Source organism: Mixophyes fleayi, chromosome 3 (genome assembly GCF_038048845.1).
Source record: "Mixophyes fleayi isolate aMixFle1 chromosome 3, aMixFle1.hap1, whole genome shotgun sequence".
Classification (NCBI taxonomy): Eukaryota; Metazoa; Chordata; class Amphibia; order Anura; family Limnodynastidae; genus Mixophyes; species Mixophyes fleayi.
Genome location: NC_134404.1, coordinates 4,990,098 through 5,011,785, shown reverse-complemented (window position 1 = coordinate 5,011,785; position 21,688 = coordinate 4,990,098). Strand labels below are relative to the sequence as shown.

Genomic DNA, 21,688 nt, shown 5'->3' with positions numbered 1-21,688 from the left:
TCAGAACATTTCATTTAATAACACTGTCCAGAAATACAGGATAAAAAGTGTCCATGATTTCAGTAGTCCGGGCTTGACTCTTTATGCAATTGTAATTATCTCAATGATAAAATTTCTCAGCATTTTGCATCAATGCTTCTATTATAAAATAAAGGTTTTGTGATGGGTGAACATACAGTATAAAAACTGCTATGAAATGCTATGTTTACATTCGAAGCAATCATGATGAAAGGAAAAACTGTTAAATAACCTTGTGTAATCTTCCTGGCATGACTCAGTTTGGAGAAAGTTAGGTTGAAGATCCAAAGGATTGTTGGCTTTCAATTTCTGGGGCTTTCTCTCTCTTCTACTACAGGAGAGAAGATTAATGAGCCCTAGCCTTCCACTGAATAATAAAACTAAAATTAACAATACTTACCTGCAATGCAGCAGCAGATACTAAGGTGTTCATGATTTTCATGGACTCACCTTAAATTCCAATGAAATTTAGAATGAGAAAGTACCTGTAGCTAATTAAAGCTTATTCATTTGAAATCATTATAGTAATCCGAAATTGTGAATACATTCATCTTCCAAGCTGGCCGAAATAGCTCAGCTGGGAGAGCGTTAGACTAAAGATCTAAAGGTCCCTGGTTCGATACCGGGTTTCGGCATGTTTGAACAGGTGTTTTTTGAAGTGAAAAGCTCGAACTGGAAGTAATTTCAAGATGAAATTCCATAATGTCATCCACCAATTTTTCTTAGCAAAGAAGAATATTCAGCCCCATCTTTCAAATAATCAGAACATTTCATTTAATAACACTGTCCAGAAATACACGATAAAAAGTGTCCATGATTTCAGTAGTCAGGGCTTGACTCTTTATGCAATTGTAATTATCTCAATGATAAAATTTCTCAGCATTTTGCATCAATGCTTCTATTACAAAATAAAGGTTTTGTGATGGGTGAACATACAGTATAAAAACTGCTATGAAATGCTATGTTTACATTCGAAGCAATCATGATGAAAGGAAAAACTGTTATATAACCTTGTGTAATCTTCCTGGCATGACTCAGTTTGGAGAAAGTTAGGTTGAAGATCCAAAGGATTGTTGGCTTTCAATTTCTGGGGCTTTCTCTCTCTTCTACTACAGGAGAGAAGATTAATGAGCCCTAGCCTTCCACTGAATAATAAAACTAAAATTAACAATACTTACCTGCAATGCAGCAGCAGATACTAAGGTGTTCATGATTTTCATGGACTCACCTTAAATTCCAATGAAATTTAGAATGAGAAAGTACCTTTAGCTAATTAAAGCTTATTCATTTGATATCATTATAGTAATCCGAAATTGTGAATACATTCATCTTCCAAGCTGGCTGAAATAGCTCAGCTGGGAGAGCGTTAGACTGAAGATCTAAAGGTCCCTGGTTCGATCCCGGGTTTCGGCGTGTTTGAACAGGTGTTTTTTGAAGTGAAAAGCTCGAACTGGAAGTAATTTCAAGATGAAATTCCATAATGTCATCCACCAATTTTTCTTAGCAAAGAAGAATATTCAGCCCCATCTTTCAAATAATCAGAACATTTCATTTAATAACACTGTCCAGAAATACAGGATAAAAAGTGTCCATGATTTCTGTAGTCCGGGCTTGACTCTTTATGCAATTGTAATTATCTCAATGATAAAATTTCTCAGCATTTTGCATCAATGCTTCTATTATAAAATAAAGGTTTTGTGATGGGTGAACATACAGTATAAAAACTGCTATGAAATGCTATGTTTACATTCGAAGCAATCATGATGAAAGGAAAAACTGTTATATAACCTTGTGTAATCTTCCTGGCATGACTCAGTTTGGTGAAAGTTAGGTTGAAGATCCAAAGGATTGTTGGCTTTCAATTTCTGGGGCTTTCTCTCTCTTCTACTACAGGAGAGAAGATTAATGAGCCCTAGCCTTCCACTGAATAATAAAACTAAAATTAACAATACTTACCTGCAATGCAGCAGCAGATACTAAGGTGTTCATGATTTTCATGGACTCACCTTAAATTCCAATGAAATTTAGAATGAGAAAGTACCTGTAGCTAATTAAAGCTTATTCATTTGATATCATTATAGTAATCCGAAATTGTGAATACATTCATCTTCCAAGCTGGCTGAAATAGCTCAGCTGGGAGAGCGTTAGACTGAAGATCTAAAGGTCCCGGGTTTCGGCGTGTTTGAACAGGTGTTTTTTGAAGTGAAAAGCTCGAACTGGAAGTAATTTCAAGATGAAATTCCATAATGTCATCCACCAATTTTTCTTAGCAAAGAAGAATATTCAGCCCCATCTTTCAAATAATCAGAACATTTCATTTAATAACACTGTCCAGAAATACAGGATAAAAAGTGTCCATGATTTCTGTAGTCCGGGCTTGACTCTTTATGCAATTGTAATTATCTCAATGATAAAATTTCTCAGCATTTTGCATCAATGCTTCTATTATAAAATAAAGGTTTTGTGATGGGTGAACATACAGTATAAAAACTGCTATGAAATGCTATGTTTACATTCGAAGCAATCATGATGAAAGGAAAAACTGTTATATAACCTTGTGTAATCTTCCTGGCATGACTCAGTTTGGAGAAAGTTAGGTTGAAGATCCAAAATGTTGTTGGCTTTCAATTTCTGGGGCTTTCTCTCTCTTCTACTACAGGAGAGAAGATTAATGAGCCCTAGCCTTCCACTGAACAATAAAACTAAAATTAACAATACTTACCTGCAATGCAGCAGCAGATACTAAGGTGTTCATGATTTTCATGGACTCACCTTAAATTCCAATGAAATTTAGAATGAGAAAGTACCTGTAGCTAATTAAAGCTTATTCATTTGAAATCATTATAGTAATCCGAAATTGTGAATACATTCATCTTCCAAGCTGGCCGAAATAGCTCAGCTGGGAGAGCGTTAGATTGAAGATCTAAAGGTCCCTGGTTCGATACCGGGTTTCGGCATGTTTGAACAGGTGTTTTTTGAAGTGAAAAGCTCGAACTGGAAGTAATTTCAAGATGAAATTCCATAATGTCATCCACCAATTTTTCTTAGCAAAGAAGAATATTCAGCCACATCTTTCAAATAATCAGAACATTTCATTTAATAACACTGTCCAGAAATACACGATAAAAAGTGTCCATGATTTCAGTAGTCCGGGCTTGACTCTATGCAATTGTAATTATCTCAATGATAAAATTTCTCAGCATTTTGCATCAATGCTTCTATTATAAAATAAAGGTTTTGTGATGGGTGAACATACAGTATAAAAACTGCTATGAAATGCTATGTTTACATTCGAAGCAATCATGATGAAAGGAAAAACTGTTATATAACCTTGTGTAATCTTCCTGGCATGACTCAGTTTGGTGAAAGTTAGGTTGAAGATCCAAAGGATTGTTGGCTTTCAATTTCTGGGGCTTTCTCTCTCTTCTACTACAGGAGAGAAGATTAATGAGCCCTAGCCTTCCACTGAATAATAAAACTAAAATTAACAATACTTACCTGCAATGCAGCAGCAGATACTAAGGTGTTCATGATTTTCATGGACTCACCTTAAATTCCAATGAAATTTAGAATGAGAAAGTACCTGTAGCTAATTAAAGCTTATTCATTTGAAATCATTATAGTAATCCGAAATTGTGAATACATTCATTTTCCAAGCTGGCCGAAATAGCTCAGCTGGGAGAGCGTTAGACTAAAGATCTAAAGGTCCCTGGTTCGATACCGGGTTTCGGCATGTTTGAGCAGGTGTTTTTTGAAGTGAAAAGCTCGAACTGGAAGTAATTTCAAGATGAAATTCCATAATGTCATCCACCAATTTTTCTTAGCAAAGAAGAATATTCAGATCCATCTTTCAAATAATCAGAACATTTCATTTAATAACACTGTCCAGAAATACACGATAAAAAGTGTCCATGATTTCAGTAGTCCGGGCTTGACTCTTTATGCAATTGTAATTATCTCAATGATAAAATTTCTCAGCATTTTGCATCAATGCTTCTATTATAAAATAAAGGTTTTGTGATGGGTGAACATACAGTATAAAAACTGCTATGAAATGCTATGTTTACATTCGAAGCAATCATGATGAAAGGAAAAACTGTTATATAACCTTGTGTAATCTTCCTGGCATGACTCAGTTTGGAGAAAGTTAGGTTGAAGATCCAAAGGATTGTTGGCTTTCAATTTCTGGGGCTTTCTCTCTCTTCTACTACAGGAGAGAAGATTAATGAGCCCTAGCCTTCCACTGAATAATAAAACTAAAATTAACAATACTTACCTGCAATGCAGCAGCAGATACTAAGGTGTTCATGATTTTCATGGACTCACCTTAAATTCCAATGAAATTTAGAATGAGAAAGTACCTGTAGCTAATTAAAGCTTATTCATTTGAAATCATTATAGTAATCCGAAATTGTGAATACATTCATCTTCCAAGCTGTCCGAAATAGCTCAGATGGGAGAGCGTTAGACTGAAGATCTAAAGGTTCCTGGTTCGATCCCGGGTTTCGGCGAGTTTGAACAGGTGTTTTTTTAAGTGAAAAGCTCGAACTGGAAGTAATTTCAAGATGAAATTCCATAATGTCATCCACCAATTTTTCTTAGCAAAGAAGAATATTCAGCCCCATCTTTCAAATAATCAGAACATTTCATTTAATAACACTGTCCAGAAATACAGGATAAAAAGTGTCCATGATTTCAGTAGTCCGGGCTTGACTCTTTATGCAATTGTAATTATCTCAATGATAAAATTTCTCAGCATTTTGCATCAATGCTTCTATTATAAAATAAAGGTTTTGTGATGGGTGAACATATAGTATAACAACTGCTATGAAATGCTATGTTTACATTCGAAGCAATCATGATGAAAGAAAAAACTGTTATATAACCTTGTGTAATCTTCCTGGCATGACTCAGTTTGGAGAAAGTTAGGTTGAAGATCCAAAGGATTGTTGGCTTTCAATTTCTTGGGCTTTCTCTCTCTTCTACTACAGGAGAGAGGATTAATGAGCCCTAGCCTTCCACTGAACAATAAAACTAAAATTAACAATACTTACCTGCAATGCAGCAGCAGATACTAAGGTGTTCAGGATTTTCATGGACTCACCTTAAATTCCAATGAAATTTAGAATGAGAAAGTACCTGTAGCTAATTAAAGCTTATTCATTTGAAATCATTATAGTAATCCGAAATTGTGAATACATTTATCTTCCAAGCTGGCCGAAATAGCTCAGCTGGGAGAGCGTTAGACTGAAGATCTAAAGGTCCCTGGTTCGATCCTGGGTTTCGGCATGTTTGAACAGGTGTTTTTTGAAGTGAAAAGCTCGAACTGGAAGTAATTTCAAGATGAAATTCCATAATGTCATCCACCAATTTTTCTTAGCAAAGAAGAATATTCAGCCCCATCTTTCAAATAATCAGAACATTTCATTTAATAACACTGTCCAGAAATACAGGATAAAAAGTGTCCATGATTTCAGTAGTCTGGGCTTGACTCTTTATGCAATTGTAATTATCTCAATGATAAAATTTCTCAGCATTTTGCATCAATGCTTCTATTATAAAATAAAGGTTTTGTGATGGGTGAACATACAGTATAAAAACTGTTATGAAATGCTATGTTTACATTCGAAGCAATCATGATGAAAGGAAAAACTGTTGTATAACCTTGTGTAATCTTCCTGGCATGACTCAGTTTGGAGAAAGTTAGGTTGAAGATCCCAAATGTTGTTGGCTTTCAATTTCTGGGGCTTTCTCTCTCTTCTACTACAGGAGAGAAGATTAATGAGCCCTAGCCTTCCACTGAACAATAAAACTAAAATTAACAATACTTACCTGCAATGCAGCAGCAGATACTAAGGTGTTCATGATTTTCATGGACTCACCTTAAATTCCAATGAAATTTAGAATGAGAAAGTACCTGTAGCTAATTAAAGCTTATTCATTTGAAATCATTATAGTAATCCGAAATTGTGAATACATTCATCTTCCAAGTTGGCCGAAATAGCTCAGCTGGGAGAGCGTTAGGCTGAAGATCTAAAGGTCCCTGGTTCAATCCTGGGTTTCGGCATGTTTGAACAGGTGTTTTTTGAAGTGAAAAGCTCAAACTGGAAGTAATTTCAAGATGAAATTCCATAATGTCATCCACCAATTTTTCTTAGCAAAGAAGAATATTCAGCCCCATCTTTCAAATAATCAGAACATTTCATTTAATAACACTGTCCAGAAATACACGATAAAAAGTGTCCATGATTTCAGTAGTCCGGGCTTGACTCTTTATGCAATTGTAATTATCTCAATGATAAAATTTCTCAGCATTTTGCATCAATGCTTCTATTATAAAATAAAGGTTTTGTGATGGGTGAACATACAGTATAAAAACTGCTATGAAATGCTATGTTTACATTCGAAGCAATCATGATGAAAGGAAAAACTGTTATATAACCTTGTGTAATCTTCCTGGCATGACTCAGTTTGGAGAAAGTTAGGTTGAAGATCCAAAGGATTGTTGGCTTTCAATTTCTGGGGCTTTCTCTCTCTTCTACTACAGGAGAGAAGATTAATGAGCCCTAGCCTTCCACTGAACAATAAAACTAAAATTAACAATACTTACCTGCAATGCAGCAGCAGATACTAAGGTGTTCATGATTTTCATGGACTCACCTTAAATTCCAATGAAATTTAGAATGAGAAAGTACCTGTAGCTAATTAAAGCTTATTCATTTGAAATCATTATAGTAATCCGAAATTGTGAATACATTCATCTTCCAAGCTGGCTGAAATAGCTCAGCTGGGAGAGCGTTAGACTGAAGATCTAAAGGTCCCTGGTTCGATCCCGGGTTTCGGCATGTTTGAACAGGTGTTTTTTGAAGTGAAAAGCTCGAACTGGAAGTAATTTCAAGATTAAATTCCATAATGTCATCCACCAATTTTTCTTAGCAAAGAAGAATATTCAGCCCCATCTTTCAAATAATCAGAACATTTTATTTAATAACACTGTCCAGAAATACAGGATAAAAAATGTCCATGATTTCAGTAGTCCGGGCTTGACTCTTTATGCAATTGTAATTATCTCAATGATAAAATTTCTCAGCATTTTGCATCAATGCTTCTATTATAAAATCAAGGTTTTGTGATGGGTGAACATACAGTATAAAAACTGCTATGAAATGCTATGTTTACATTCGAAGCAATCATGATGAAAGGAAAAACTGTTATATAACCTTGTGTAATCTTCCTGGCATGACTCAGTTTGGAGAAAGTTAGGTTGAAGATCCAAAATGTTGTTGGCTTTCAATTTCTGGGGCTTTCTCTCTCTTCTACTAAAGGAGAGAAGATTAATGAGCCCTAGCCTTCCACTGAACAATTAAACTAAAATTAACAATACTTACCTGCAATGCAGCAGCAGATACTAAGGTGTTCAGGATTTTCATGGACTCACCTTAAATTCCAATGAAATTTAGAATGAGAAAGTACCTGTAGCTAATTAAAGCTTATTCATTTGAAATCATTATAGTAATCCGAAATTGTGAATACGTTCATCTTCCAAGCTGGCCGAAATAGCTCAGCTGGGAGAGCGTTAGACTGAAGATCTAAAGGTCCCTGGTTCGATCCCGGGTTTCGGCATGTTTGAACAGGTGTTTTTTGAAGGGAAAAGCTTGAACTGGAAGTAATTTCAAGATGAAATTCCATAATGTCATTCACCAATTTTTCTTAGCAAAGAAGAATATTCAGCCCCATCTTTCAAATAATCAGAACATTTCATTTAATAACACTGTCCAAAAATACAGGGTAAAAAGTGTCCATGATTTCAGCAGTCTGGGCTTGACTCTTTATGCAATTGTAATTATCTCAATGATAAAATTTCTCAGCATTTTGCATCAATGCTTCTATTATAAAATAAAGGTTTTGTGATGGGTGAACATACAGTATAAAAACTGCTATGAAATGCTATGTTTACATTCGAAGCAATCAAGATGAAAGGAAAAACTGTTATATAACCTTGTGTAATCTTCCTGGCATGACTCAGTTTGGAGAAAGTTAGGTTGAAGATCCAAAGGATTGTTGGCTTTCAATTTCTGGGGCTTTCTCTCTCTTCTACTAAAGGAGAGAAGATTAATGAGCCCTAGCCTTCCACTGAACAATAAAACTAAAATTAACAATACTTACCTGCAATGCAGCAGCAGATACTAAGGTGTTCAGGATTTTCATGGACTCACCTTAAATTCCAATGAAATTTAGAATGAGAAAGTACCTGTAGCTAATTAAAGCTTATTCATTTGAAATCATTATAGTAATCTGAAATTGTAAATACATTCATCTTCCAAGCTGGCCGAAATAGCTCAGCTGGGAGAGCGTTAGACTGAAGATCTAAAGGTCCCTGGTTCGATCCCGGGTTTCGGCATGTTTGAACAGGTGTTTTTTGAAGGGAAAAGCTTGAACTGGAAGTAATTTCAAGATGAAATTCCATAATGTCATTCACCAATTTTTCTTAGCAAAGAAGAATATTCAGCCCCATCTTTCAAATAATCAGAACATTTCATTTAATAACACTGTCCAAAAATACAGGATAAAAAGTGTCCATGATTTCAGTAGTCTGGGCTTGACTCTTTATGCAATTGTAATTATCTCAATGATAAAATTTCTCAGCATTTTGCATCAATGCTTCTATTATAAAATAAAGGTTTTGTGATGGGTGAACATACAGTATAAAAACTGCTATGAAATGCTATGTTTACATTCGAAGCAATCATGATGAAAGGAAAAACTGTTATATAACCTTGTGTAATCTTCCTGGCATGACTCAGTTTGGAGAAAGTTAGGTTGAAGATCCAAAGGATTGTTGGCTTTCAATTTCTGGGGCTTTCTCTCTCTTCTACTACAGGAGAGAAGATTAATGAGCCCTAGCCTTCCACTGAACAATAAAACTAAAATTAACAATACTTACCTGCAATGCAGCAGCAGATACTAAGGTGTTCATGATTTTCATGGACTCACCTTAAATTCCAATGAAATTTAGAATGAGAAAGTACCTGTAGCTAATTAAAGCTTATTCATTTGAAATCATTATAGTAATCCGAAATTGTGAATACATTCATCTTCCAAGCTGGCTGAAATAGCTCAGCTGGGAGAGCGTTAGACTGAAGATCTAAAGGTCCCTGGTTCGATCCCGGGTTTCGGCATGTTTGCACAGGTGTTTTTTGAAGTGAAAAGCTCGAACTGGAAGTAATTTCAAGATGAAATTCCATAATGTCATCCACCAATTTTTCTTAGCAAAGAAGAATATTCAGCCCCATCTTTCAAATAATCAGAACATTTTATTTAATAACACTGTCCAGAAATACAGGATAAAAAATGTCCATGATTTCAGTAGTCCGGGCTTGACTCTTTATGCAATTGTAATTATCTCAATGATAAAATTTCTCAGCATTTTGCATCAATGCTTCTATTATAAAATAAAGGTTTTGTGATAGGTGAACATACAGTATAAAAACTGCTATGAAATGCTATGTTTACATTCGAAGCAATCAAGATGAAAGGAAAAACTGTTATATAACCTTGTGTAATCTTCCTGGCATGACTCAGTTTGGAGAAAGTTAGGTTGAAGATCCAAAGGATTGTTGGCTTTCAATTTCTGGGGCTTTCTCTCTCTTCTACTAAAGGAGAGAAGATTAATGAGCCCTAGCCTTCCACTGAACAATAAAACTAAAATTAACAATACTTACCTGCAATGCAGCAGCAGATACTAAGGTGTTCAGGATTTTCATGGACTCACCTTAAATTCCAATGAAATTTAGAATGAGAAAGTACCTGTAGCTAATTAAAGCTTATTCATTTGAAATCATTATAGTAATCTGAAATTGTAAATACATTCATCTTCCAAGCTGGCCGAAATAGCTCAGCTGGGAGAGCGTTAGACTGAAGATCTAAAGGTCCCTGGTTCGATCCCGGGTTTCGGCATGTTTGAACAGGTGTTTTTTGAAGGGAAAAGCTTGAACTGGAAGTAATTTCAAGATGAAATTCCATAATGTCATTCACCAATTTTTCTTAGCAAAGAAGAATATTCAGCCCCATCTTTCAAATAATCAGAACATTTCATTTAATAACACTGTCCAAAAATACAGGATAAAAAGTGTCCATGATTTCAGTAGTCTGGGCTTGACTCTTTATGCAATTGTAATTATCTCAATGATAAAATTTCTCAGCATTTTGCATCAATGCTTCTATTATAAAATAAAGGTTTTGTGATGGGTGAACATACAGTATAAAAACTGCTATGAAATGCTATGTTTACATTCGAAGCAATCATGATGAAAGGAAAAACTGTTATATAACCTTGTGTAATCTTCCTGGCATGACTCAGTTTGGAGAAAGTTAGGTTGAAGATCCAAAGGATTGTTGGCTTTCAATTTCTGGGGCTTTCTCTCTCTTCTACTACAGGAGAGAAGATTAATGAGCCCTAGCCTTCCACTGAACAATAAAACTAAAATTAACAATACTTACCTGCAATGCAGCAGCAGATACTAAGGTGTTCATGATTTTCATGGACTCACCTTAAATTCCAATGAAATTTAGAATGAGAAAGTACCTGTAGCTAATTAAAGCTTATTCATTTGAAATCATTATAGTAATCCGAAATTGTGAATACATTCATCTTCCAAGCTGGCTGAAATAGCTCAGCTGGGAGAGCGTTAGACTGAAGATCTAAAGGTCCCTGGTTCGATCCCGGGTTTCGGCATGTTTGAACAGGTGTTTTTTGAAGTGAAAAGCTCGAACTGGAAGTAATTTCAAGATGAAATTCCATAATGTCATCCACCAATTTTTCTTAGCAAAGAAGAATATTCAGCCCCATCTTTCAAATAATCAGAACATTTTATTTAATAACACTGTCCAGAAATACAGGATAAAAAATGTCCATGATTTCAGTAGTCCGGGCTTGACTCTTTATGCAATTGTAATTATCTCAATGATAAAATTTCTCAGCATTTTGCATCAATGCTTCTATTATAAAATAAAGGTTTTGTGATGGGTGAACATACAGTATAAAAACTGCTATGAAATGCTATGTTTACATTCAAAGCAATCATGATGAAAGGAAAAACTGTTATATAACCTTGTGTAATCTTCCTGGCATGACTCAGTTTGGAGAAAGTTAGGTTGAAGATCCAAAATGTTGTTGGCTTTCAATTTCTGGGGCTTTCTCTCTCTTCTACTAAAGGAGAGAAGATTAATGAGCCCTAGCCTTCCACTGAACAATTAAACTAAAATTAACAATACTTACCTGCAATGCAGCAGCAGATACTAAGGTGTTCAGGATTTTCATGGACTCACCTTAAATTCCAATGAAATTTAGAATGAGAAAGTACCTGTAGCTAATTAAAGCTTATTCATTTGAAATCATTATAGTAATCCGAAATTGTGAATACGTTCATCTTCCAAGCTGGCCGAAATAGCTCAGCTGGGAGAGCGTTAGACTGAAGATCTAAAGGTCCCTGGTTCGATCCCGGGTTTCGGCATGTTTGAACAGGTGTTTTTTGAAGGGAAAAGCTTGAACTGGAAGTAATTTCAAGATGAAATTCCATAATGTCATTCACCAATTTTTCTTAGCAAAGAAGAATATTCAGCCCCATCTTTCAAATAATCAGAACATTTCATTTAATAACACTGTCCAAAAATACAGGGTAAAAAGTGTCCATGATTTCAGTAGTCTGGGCTTGACTCTTTATGCAATTGTAATTATCTCAATGATAAAATTTCTCAGCATTTTGCATCAATGCTTCTATTATAAAATAAAGGTTTTGTGATGGGTGAACATACAGTATAAAAACTGCTATGAAATGCTATGTTTACATTCGAAGCAATCATGATGAAAGGAAAAACTGTTATATAACCTTGTGTAATCTTCCTGGCATGACTCAGTTTGGAGAAAGTTAGGTTGAAGATCCAAAGGATTGTTGGCTTTCAATTTCTGGGGCTTTCTCTCTCTTCTACTACAGGAGAGAAGATTAATGAGCCCTAGCCTTCCACTGAACAATAAAACTAAAATTAACAATACTTACCTGCAATGCAGCAGCAGATACTAAGGTGTTCATGATTTTCATGGACTCACCTTAAATTCCAATGAAATTTAGAATGAGAAAGTACCTGTAGCTAATTAAAGCTTATTCATTTGAAATCATTATAGTAATCCGAAATTGTGAATACATTCATCTTCCAAGCTGGCCGAAATAGCTCAGCTGGGAGAGCGTTAGACTGAAGATCTAAAGGTCCCTGGTTCGATCCCGGGTTTCGGCATGTTTGAACAGGTGTTTTTTGAAGTGAAAAGCTCGAACTGGAAGTAATTTCAAGATGAAATTCCATAATGTCATCCACCAATTTTTCTTAGCAAAGAAGAATATTCAGCCCCATCTTTCAAATAATCAGAACATTTTATTTAATAACACTGTCCAGAAATACAGGATAAAAAATGTCCATGATTTCAGTAGTCCGGGCTTGACTCTTTATGCAATTGTAATTATCTCAATGATAAAATTTCTCAGCATTTTGCATCAATGCTTCTATTATAAAATAAAGGTTTTGTGATGGGTGAACATACAGTATAAAAACTGCTATGAAATGCTATGTTTACATTCAAAGCAATCATGATGAAAGGAAAAACTGTTATATAACCTTGTGTAATCTTCCTGGCATGACTCAGTTTGGAGAAAGTTAGGTTGAAGATCCAAAATGTTGTTGGCTTTCAATTTCTGGGGCTTTCTCTCTCTTCTACTAAAGGAGAGAAGATTAATGAGCCCTAGCCTTCCACTGAACAATTAAACTAAAATTAACAATACTTACCTGCAATGCAGCAGCAGATACTAAGGTGTTCAGGATTTTCATGGACTCACCTTAAATTCCAATGAAATTTAGAATGAGAAAGTACCTGTAGCTAATTAAAGCTTATTCATTTGAAATCATTATAGTAATCCGAAATTGTGAATACGTTCATCTTCCAAGCTGGCCGAAATAGCTCAGCTGGGAGAGCGTTAGACTGAAGATCTAAAGGTCCCTGGTTCGATCCTGGGTTTCGGCATGTTTGAACAGGTGTTTTTTGAAGGGAAAAGCTTGAACTGGAAGTAATTTCAAGATGAAATTCCATAATGTCATTCACCAATTTTTCTTAGCAAAGAAGAATATTCAGCCCCATCTTTCAAATAATCAGAACATTTCATTTAATAACACTGTCCAAAAATACAGGGTAAAAAGTGTCCATGATTTCAGTAGTCTGGGCTTGACTCTTTATGCAATTGTAATTATCTCAATGATAAAATTTCTCAGCATTTTGCATCAATGCTTCTATTATAAAATAAAGGTTTTGTGATGGGTGAACATACAGTATAAAAACTGCTATGAAATGCTATGTTTACATTCGAAGCAATCATGATGAAAGGAAAAACTGTTATATAACCTTGTGTAATCTTCCTGGCATGACTCAGTTTGGAGAAAGTTAGGTTGAAGATCCAAAGGATTGTTGGCTTTCAATTTCTGGGGCTTTCTCTCTCTTCTACTACAGGAGAGAAGATTAATGAGCCCTAGCCTTCCACTGAACAATAAAACTAAAATTAACAATACTTACCTGCAATGCAGCAGCAGATACTAAGGTGTTCATGATTTTCATGGACTCACCTTAAATTCCAATGAAATTTAGAATGAGAAAGTACCTGTAGCTAATTAAAGCTTATTCATTTGAAATCATTATAGTAATCCGAAATTGTGAATACATTCATCTTCCAAGCTGGCCGAAATAGCTCAGCTGGGAGAGCGTTAGACTGAAGATCTAAAGGTCCCTGGTTCGATCCCGGGTTTCGGCATGTTTGAACAGGTGTTTTTTGAAGTGAAAAGCTCGAACTGGAAGTAATTTCAAGATGAAATTCCATAATGTCATCCACCAATTTTTCTTAGCAAAGAAGAATATTCAGCCCCATCTTTCAAATAATCAGAACATTTTATTTAATAACACTGTCCAGAAATACAGGATAAAAAATGTCCATGATTTCAGTAGTCCGGGCTTGACTCTTTATGCAATTGTAATTATCTCAATGATAAAATTTCTCAGCATTTTGCATCAATGCTTCTATTATAAAATAAAGGTTTTGTGATGGGTGAACATACAGTATAAAAACTGCTATGAAATGCTATGTTTACATTCGAAGCAATCATGATGAAAGGAAAAACTGTTATATAACCTTGTGTAATCTTCCTGGCATGACTCAGTTTGGAGAAAGTTAGGTTGAAGATCCAAAATGTTGTTGGCTTTCAATTTCTGGGGCTTTCTCTCTCTTCTACTAAAGGAGAGAAGATTAATGAGCCCTAGCCTTCCACTGAACAATTAAACTAAAATTAACAATACTTACCTGCAATGCAGCAGCAGATACTAAGGTGTTCAGGATTTTCATGGACTCACCTTAAATTCCAATGAAATTTAGAATGAGAAAGTACCTGTAGCTAATTAAAGCTTATTCATTTGAAATCATTATAGTAATCCGAAATTGTGAATACGTTCATCTTCCAAGCTGGCCGAAATAGCTCAGCTGGGAGAGCGTTAGACTGAAGATCTAAAGGTCCCTGGTTCGATCCCGGGTTTCGGCATGTTTGAACAGGTGTTTTTTGAAGGGAAAAGCTTGAACTGGAAGTAATTTCAAGATGAAATTCCATAATGTCATTCACCAATTTTTCTTAGCAAAGAAGAATATTCAGCCCCATCTTTCAAATAATCAGAACATTTCATTTAATAACACTGTCCAAAAATACAGGGTAAAAAGTGTCCATGATTTCAGTAGTCTGGGCTTGACTCTTTATGCAATTGTAATTATCTCAATGATAAAATTTCTCAGCATTTTGCATCAATGCTTCTATTATAAAATAAAGGTTTTGTGATGGGTGAACATACAGTATAAAAACTGCTATGAAATGCTATGTTTACATTCGAAGCAATCATGATGAAAGGAAAAACTGTTATATAACCTTGTGTAATCTTCCTGGCATGACTCAGTTTGGAGAAAGTTAGGTTGAAGATCCAAAGGATTGTTGGCTTTCAATTTCTGGGGCTTTCTCTCTCTTCTACTACAGGAGAGAAGATTAATGAGCCCTAGCCTTCCACTGAACAATAAAACTAAAATTAACAATACTTACCTGCAATGCAGCAGCAGATACTAAGGTGTTCATGATTTTCATGGACTCACCTTAAATTCCAATGAAATTTAGAATGAGAAAGTACCTGTAGCTAATTAAAGCTTATTCATTTGAAATCATTATAGTAATCCGAAATTGTGAATACATTCATCTTCCAAGCTGGCTGAAATAGCTCAGCTGGGAGAGCGTTAGACTGAAGATCTAAAGGTCCCTGGTTCGATCCCGGGTTTCGGCATGTTTGAACAGGTGTTTTTTGAAGTGAAAAGCTCGAACTGGAAGTAATTTCAAGATGAAATTCCATAATGTCTTCCACCAATTTTTCTTAGCAAAGAAGAATATTCAGCCCCATCTTTCAAATAATCAGAACATTTTATTTAATAACACTGTCCAGAAATACAGGATAAAAAATGTCCATGATTTCAGTAGTCCGGGCTTGACTCTTTATGCAATTGTAATTATCTCAATGATAAAATTTCTCAGCATTTTGCATCAATGCTTCTATTATAAAATAAAGGTTTTGTGATGGGTGAACATACAGTATAAAAACTGCTATGAAATGCTATGTTTACATTCAAAGCAATCATGATGAAAGGAAAAACTGTTATATAACCTTGTGTAATCTTCCTGGCATGACTCAGTTTGGAGAAAGTTAGGTTGAAGATCCAAAATGTTGTTGGCTTTCAATTTCTGGGGCTTTCTCTCTCTTCTACTAAAGGAGAGAAGATTAATGAGCCCTAGCCTTCCACTGAACAATTAAACTAAAATTAACAATACTTACCTGCAATGCAGCAGCAGATACTAAGGTGTTCAGGATTTTCATGGACTCACCTTAAATTCCAATGAAATTTAGAATGAGAAAGTACCTGTAGCTAATTAAAGCTTATTCATTTGAAATCATTATAGTAATCCGAAATTGTGAATACGTTCATCTTCCAAGCTGGCCGAAATAGCTCAGCTGGGAGAGCGTTAGACTGAAGATCTAAAGGTCCCTGGTTCAATCCCGGGTTTCGGCATGTTTGAACAGGTGTTTTTTGAAGGGAAAAGCTTGAACTGGAAGTAATTTCAAGATGAAATTCCATAATGTCATTCACCAATTTTTCTTAGCAAAGAAGAATATTCAGCCCCATCTTTCAAATAATCAGAACATTTCATTTAATAACACTGTCCAAAAATACAGGGTAAAAAGTGTCCATGATTTCAGTAGTCTGGGCTTGACTCTTTATGCAATTGTAATTATCTCAATGATAAAATTTCTCAGCATTTTGCATCAATGCTTCTATTATAAAATAAAGGTTTTGTGATGGGTGAACATACAGTATAAAAACTGCTATGAAATGCTATGTTTACATTCGAAGCAATCATGATGAAAGGAAAAACTGTTATATAACCTTGTGTAATCTTCCTGGCATGACTCAGTTTGGAGAAAGTTAGGTTGAAGATCCAAAGGATTGTTGGCTTTCAATTTCTGGGGCTTTCTCTCTCTTCTACTACAGGAGAGAAGATTAATGAGCCCTAGCCTTCCACTGAACAATAAAACTAAAATTAACAATACTTACCTGCAATGCAGCAGCAGATACTAAGGTGTTCATGATTTTCATGGACTCACCTTAAATTCCAATGAAATTTAGAATGAGAAAGTACCTGTAGCTAATTAAAGCTTATTCATTTGAAATCATTATAGTAATCCGAAATTGTGAATACATTCATCTTCCAAGCTGGCCGAAATAGCTCAGCTGGGAGAGCGTTAGACTGAAGATTTAAAGGTCCCTGGTTCGATCCCGGGTTTCGGCATGTTTGAACAGGTGTTTTTTGAAGTGAAAAGCTCGAACTGGAAGTAATTTCAAGATGAAATTCCATAATGTCATCCACCAATTTTTCTTAGCAAAGAAGAATATTCAGCCCCATCTTTCAAATAATCAGAACATTTTATTTAATAACACTGTCCAGAAATACAGGATAAAAAATGTCCATGATTTCAGTAGTCCGGGCTTGACTCTTTATGCAATTGTAATTATCTCAATGATAAAATTTCTCAGCATTTTGCATCAATGCTTCTATTATAAAATAAAGGTTTTGTGATGGGTGAACATACAGTATAAAAACTGCTATGAAATGCTATGTTTACATTCAAAGCAATCATGATGAAAGGAAAAACTGTTATATAACCTTGTGTAATCTTCCTGGCATGACTCAGTTTGGAGAAAGTTAGGTTGAAGATCCAAAGGATTGTTGGCTTTCAATTTCTGGGGCTTTCTCTCTCTTCTACTACAGGAGAAAAGATTAATGAGCCCTAGCCTTCCACTGAACAATAAAACTAAAATTAACAATACTTACCTGCAATGCAGCAGCAGATACTAAGGTGTTCATGATTTTCATGGACTCACCTTAAATTCCAATGAAATTTAGAATGAGAAAGTACCTGTAGCTAATTAAAGCTTATTCATTTGAAATCATTATAGTAATCCGAAATTGTGAATACATTCATCTTCCAAGCTGGCCGAAATAGCTCAGCTGGGAGAGCGTTAGACTGAAGATCTAAAGGTCCCTGGTTCGATCCTGGGTTTCGGCATGTTTGAACAGGTGTTTTTTGAAGTGAAAAGCTCAAACTGGAAGTAATTTCAAGATGAAATTCCATAATGTCATCCACCAATTTTTCTTAGCAAAGAAGAATATTCAGCCCCATCTTTCAAATAATCAGAACATTTCATTTAATAACACTGTCCAGAAATACAGGATAAAAAGTGTCCATGATTTCAATAGTCCGGTCTTGACTCTTTATGCAATTGTAATTATCTCAATGATAAAATTTCTCAGCATTTTGCATCAATGCTTCTATTATAAAATAAAGGTTTTGTGATGGGTGAACATACAGTATAAAAACTGCTATGAAATGCTATGTTTACATTCGAAGCAATCATGATGAAAGGAAAAACTGTTATATAACCTTGTGTAATCTTCCTGGCATGACTCAGTTTGGAGAAAGTTAGGTTGAAGATCCAAAGGATTGTTGGCTTTCAATTTCTGGGGCTTTCTCTCTCTTCTACTACAGGAGAGAAGATTAATGAGCCCTAGCCTTCCACTGAACAATAAAACTAAAATTAACAATACTTACCTGCAATGCAGCAGCAGATACTAAGGTGTTCATGATTTTCATGGACTCACCTTAAATTCCAATGAAATTTAGAATGAGAAAGTACCTGTAGCTAATTAAAGCTTATTCATTTGAAATCATTATAGTAATCCGAAATTGTGTATACATTCATCTTCCAAGCTGGCCGAAATAGCTCAGCTGGGAGAGCGTTAGACTGAAGATCTAAAGGTCCCTGGTTCAATCCCGGGTTTCGGCATGTTTGAACAGGTGTTTTTTGAAGTGAAAAGCTCGAACTGGAAGTAATTTCAAGATGAAATTCCATAATGTCATCCACCAATTTTTCTTAGCAAAGAAGAATATTCAGCCCCATCTTTCAAATAATCAGAACATTTCATTTAATAACACTGTCCAGAAATACAGGATAAAAAGTGTCCATGATTTCAGTAGTCCGGGCTTGTCTCTTTATGCAATTGTAATTATCTCAATGATAAAATTTCTCAGCATTTTGCATCAATGCTTCTATTATAAAATAAAGGTTTTGTGATGGGTGAACATACAGTATAAAAACTGCTATGAAATGCTATGTTTACATTCAAAGCAATCATGATGAAAAGAAAAACTGTTATATAACCTTGTGTAATCTTCCTGGCATGACTCAGTTTGGAGAAAGTTAGGTTGAAGATCCAAAGGATTGTTGGCTTTCATATTCTGGGGCTTTCTCTCTCTTCTACTACAGGAGAGAAGATTAATGAGCCCTAGCCTTCCACTGAACAATAAAACTAAAATTAACAATACTTACCTGCAATGCAGCAGCAGATACTAAGGTGTTCATGATTTTCATGGACTCACCTTAAATTCCAATGAAATTTAGAATGAGAAAGTACCTGTAGCTAATTAAAGCTTATTCATTTAAAATCATTATAGTAATCCGAAATTGTGAATACATTCATCTTCCAAGCTGGCCCAAATAGCTCAGCTGGGAGAGCGTTAGACTGAAGATCTAAAGGTCCCTGGTTCGATCCTGGGTTTCGGCATGTTTGAACAGGTGTTTTTTGAAGTGAAAAGCTCGAACTGGAAGTAATTTCAAGATGAAATTCCATAATGTCATCCACCAATTTTTCTTAGCAAAGAAGAATATTCAGCCCCATCTTTCAAATAATCAGAACATTTTATTTAATAACACTGTCCAGAAATACTGGATAAAAAGTGTCCATGATTTCAGTAGTCCGGGCTTGACTCTTTATGCAATTGTAATTATCTCAATGATAAAATTTCTCAGCATTTTCCATCAAAGCTTCTATTATAAAATAAAGGTTTTGTGATGGGTGAACATACAGTATAAAAACTGCTATAAAATGCTATGTTTACATTCGAAGCAATCATGAGAAAAAGAAAAACTGTTATATAACCTTGTGTAATCTTCCTGGCATGACTCAGTTTGGAGAAAGTTAGGTTGAAGATCCAAAGGATTGTTGGCTTTCAATTTCTGGGGCTTTCTCTCTCTTCTACTACAGGAGAGAAGATTAATGAGCCCTAGCCTTCCACTGAACAATAAAACTAAAATTAACAATACTTACCTGCAATGCAGCAGCAGATACTAAGGTGTTCATGATTTTCATGGACTCACCTTAAATTCCAATGAAATTTAGAATGATAAAGTACCTGTAGCTAATTAAAGCTTATTCATTTGAAATCATTATAGTAATCCGAAATTGTAAATACATTCATCTTCCAAGCTGGCCGAAATAGGTCAGCTGGGAGAGCATTAGACTGAACATCTAAAGGTCCCTGGTTCGATCCTGGGTTTCGGCATGTTTGAACAGGTGTTTTTTGAAGTGAAAAGCTCGAACTGGAAGTAATTTCAAGATGAAATTCCATAATGTCATCCACCAATTTTTCTTAGCAAAGAAGAATATTCAGCCCCATCTTTCAAATAATCAGAACATTTCATTTAATAACACTGTCCAGAAATACAGGATAAAAAGTGTCCATGATTTCAGTAGTCCGGGCTTGACTCTTTATGCAATTGTAATTATCTCAATGATAAAATTTCTCAGCATTTTGCATCAATGCTTCTATTATAAAATAAAGGTTTTGTGATGGGTGAACATACAGTATAAAAACTGCTATGGAATGCTATGTTTACATTCAAAGCAATCATGATGAAAGGAAAAACTGTTATATAACCTTGTGTAATCTTCCTGGCATGACTCAGTTTGGAGAAAGTTAGGTTGAAGATCCAAAGGATTGTTGGCTTTCAATTTCTGGGGCTTTCTCTCTCTTCTACTACAGGAGAGAAGATTAATGAGCCCTAGCCTTCCACTGAACAATAAAACTAAAATTAACAATACTTACCTGCAATGCAGCAGCAGATACTAAGGTGTTCATGATTTTCATGGACTCACCTTAAATTCCAATGAAATTTAGAATGAGAAAGTACCTGTAGCTAATTAAAGCTTATTCATTTAAAATCATTATAGTAATCCGAAATTGTGAATACATTCATCTTCCAAGCTGGCCGAAATAGCTCAGCTGGGAGAGCGTTAGACTGAAGATCTAAAGGTCCCTGGTTCGATCCCGGGTTTTGGCATGTTTGAACAGGTGTTTTTTGAAGTGAAAAGCTCGAACTGGAAGTAATTTCAAGATGAAATTCCATAATGTCATCCACCAATTTTTCTTAGCAAAGAAGAATATTCAGCCCCATCTTTCAAATAATCAGAACATTTTATTTAATAACACTGTCCAGAAATACAGGATAAAAAGTGTCCATGATTTCAGTAGTCCGGGCTTGACTCTTTATGCAATTGTAATTATCTCAATGATAAAATTTCTCAGCATTTTCCATCAAAGCTTCTATTATAAAATAAAGGTTTTGTGATGGGTGAACATACAGTATAAAAACTGCTATGGAATGCTATGTTTACATTCGAAGCAATCATGATGAAAGGAAAAACTGTTATATAACCTTGTGTAATCTTCCTGGCATGACTCAGTTTGGAGAAAGTTAGGTTGAAGATCCAAAGGATTGTTGGCTTTCAATTTCTGGGGCTTTCTCTCTCTTCTACTACAGGAGAGAAGATTAATGAGCCCTAGCCTTCCACTGAACAATAAAACTAAAATTAACAATACTTACCTGCAATGCAGCAGCAGATACTAAGGTGTTCATGATTTTCATGGACTCACCTTAAATTCCAATGAAATTTAGAATGAGAAAGTACCTGTAGCTAATTAAAGCTTATTCATTTAAAATCATTATAGTAATCCGAAATTGTGAATACATTCATCTTCCAAGCTGGCCGAAATAGCTCAGCTGGGAGAGCGTTAGACTGAAGATCTAAAGGTCCCTGGTTCGATCCCGGGTTTCGGCATGTTTGAACAGGTTTTTTTTGAAGTGAAAAGCTCGAACTGGAA

General features: G+C 35.2%; 20 non-coding genes across 20 annotated transcripts; all 20 read left to right on the top strand.

Annotated features, from left to right (window-relative positions):
- Positions 1 to 580: 580 nt before the first annotated feature.
- On the top strand, positions 581 to 653 carry TRNAF-AAA (transfer RNA phenylalanine (anticodon AAA)). The gene has a single exon. It is a non-coding gene; the product is annotated as a tRNA-Phe (tRNA).
- Positions 654 to 1,358: 705 nt separating this feature from the next.
- On the top strand, positions 1,359 to 1,431 carry TRNAF-GAA (transfer RNA phenylalanine (anticodon GAA)). Its single transcript has one exon. It is a non-coding gene; the product is annotated as a tRNA-Phe (tRNA).
- Positions 1,432 to 2,902: 1,471 nt separating this feature from the next.
- On the top strand, positions 2,903 to 2,975 carry TRNAF-GAA (transfer RNA phenylalanine (anticodon GAA)). Its single transcript has one exon. It is a non-coding gene; the product is annotated as a tRNA-Phe (tRNA).
- A 703-nt stretch (positions 2,976 to 3,678) lies between these two features.
- TRNAF-AAA (transfer RNA phenylalanine (anticodon AAA)) lies at positions 3,679 to 3,751 on the top strand. Its single transcript has one exon. It is a non-coding gene; the product is annotated as a tRNA-Phe (tRNA).
- Positions 3,752 to 6,790: 3,039 nt separating this feature from the next.
- On the top strand, positions 6,791 to 6,863 carry TRNAF-GAA (transfer RNA phenylalanine (anticodon GAA)). The gene has a single exon. It is a non-coding gene; the product is annotated as a tRNA-Phe (tRNA).
- Positions 6,864 to 7,568: 705 nt separating this feature from the next.
- On the top strand, positions 7,569 to 7,641 carry TRNAF-GAA (transfer RNA phenylalanine (anticodon GAA)). The gene has a single exon. It is a non-coding gene; the product is annotated as a tRNA-Phe (tRNA).
- Positions 7,642 to 8,346: 705 nt separating this feature from the next.
- TRNAF-GAA (transfer RNA phenylalanine (anticodon GAA)) lies at positions 8,347 to 8,419 on the top strand. Its single transcript has one exon. It is a non-coding gene; the product is annotated as a tRNA-Phe (tRNA).
- A 705-nt stretch (positions 8,420 to 9,124) lies between these two features.
- Positions 9,125 to 9,197, top strand: TRNAF-GAA (transfer RNA phenylalanine (anticodon GAA)). The gene has a single exon. It is a non-coding gene; the product is annotated as a tRNA-Phe (tRNA).
- Positions 9,198 to 9,902: 705 nt separating this feature from the next.
- On the top strand, positions 9,903 to 9,975 carry TRNAF-GAA (transfer RNA phenylalanine (anticodon GAA)). Its single transcript has one exon. It is a non-coding gene; the product is annotated as a tRNA-Phe (tRNA).
- Positions 9,976 to 10,680: 705 nt separating this feature from the next.
- Positions 10,681 to 10,753, top strand: TRNAF-GAA (transfer RNA phenylalanine (anticodon GAA)). Its single transcript has one exon. It is a non-coding gene; the product is annotated as a tRNA-Phe (tRNA).
- A 705-nt stretch (positions 10,754 to 11,458) lies between these two features.
- Positions 11,459 to 11,531, top strand: TRNAF-GAA (transfer RNA phenylalanine (anticodon GAA)). The gene has a single exon. It is a non-coding gene; the product is annotated as a tRNA-Phe (tRNA).
- Positions 11,532 to 12,236: 705 nt separating this feature from the next.
- TRNAF-GAA (transfer RNA phenylalanine (anticodon GAA)) lies at positions 12,237 to 12,309 on the top strand. The gene has a single exon. It is a non-coding gene; the product is annotated as a tRNA-Phe (tRNA).
- Positions 12,310 to 13,792: 1,483 nt separating this feature from the next.
- TRNAF-GAA (transfer RNA phenylalanine (anticodon GAA)) lies at positions 13,793 to 13,865 on the top strand. The gene has a single exon. It is a non-coding gene; the product is annotated as a tRNA-Phe (tRNA).
- A 705-nt stretch (positions 13,866 to 14,570) lies between these two features.
- TRNAF-GAA (transfer RNA phenylalanine (anticodon GAA)) lies at positions 14,571 to 14,643 on the top strand. The gene has a single exon. It is a non-coding gene; the product is annotated as a tRNA-Phe (tRNA).
- A 705-nt stretch (positions 14,644 to 15,348) lies between these two features.
- On the top strand, positions 15,349 to 15,421 carry TRNAF-GAA (transfer RNA phenylalanine (anticodon GAA)). Its single transcript has one exon. It is a non-coding gene; the product is annotated as a tRNA-Phe (tRNA).
- A 705-nt stretch (positions 15,422 to 16,126) lies between these two features.
- Positions 16,127 to 16,199, top strand: TRNAF-GAA (transfer RNA phenylalanine (anticodon GAA)). Its single transcript has one exon. It is a non-coding gene; the product is annotated as a tRNA-Phe (tRNA).
- A 705-nt stretch (positions 16,200 to 16,904) lies between these two features.
- Positions 16,905 to 16,977, top strand: TRNAF-GAA (transfer RNA phenylalanine (anticodon GAA)). Its single transcript has one exon. It is a non-coding gene; the product is annotated as a tRNA-Phe (tRNA).
- A 1,483-nt stretch (positions 16,978 to 18,460) lies between these two features.
- On the top strand, positions 18,461 to 18,533 carry TRNAF-GAA (transfer RNA phenylalanine (anticodon GAA)). The gene has a single exon. It is a non-coding gene; the product is annotated as a tRNA-Phe (tRNA).
- A 2,261-nt stretch (positions 18,534 to 20,794) lies between these two features.
- Positions 20,795 to 20,867, top strand: TRNAF-GAA (transfer RNA phenylalanine (anticodon GAA)). The gene has a single exon. It is a non-coding gene; the product is annotated as a tRNA-Phe (tRNA).
- Positions 20,868 to 21,572: 705 nt separating this feature from the next.
- Positions 21,573 to 21,645, top strand: TRNAF-GAA (transfer RNA phenylalanine (anticodon GAA)). The gene has a single exon. It is a non-coding gene; the product is annotated as a tRNA-Phe (tRNA).
- Positions 21,646 to 21,688: the final 43 nt, after the last annotated feature.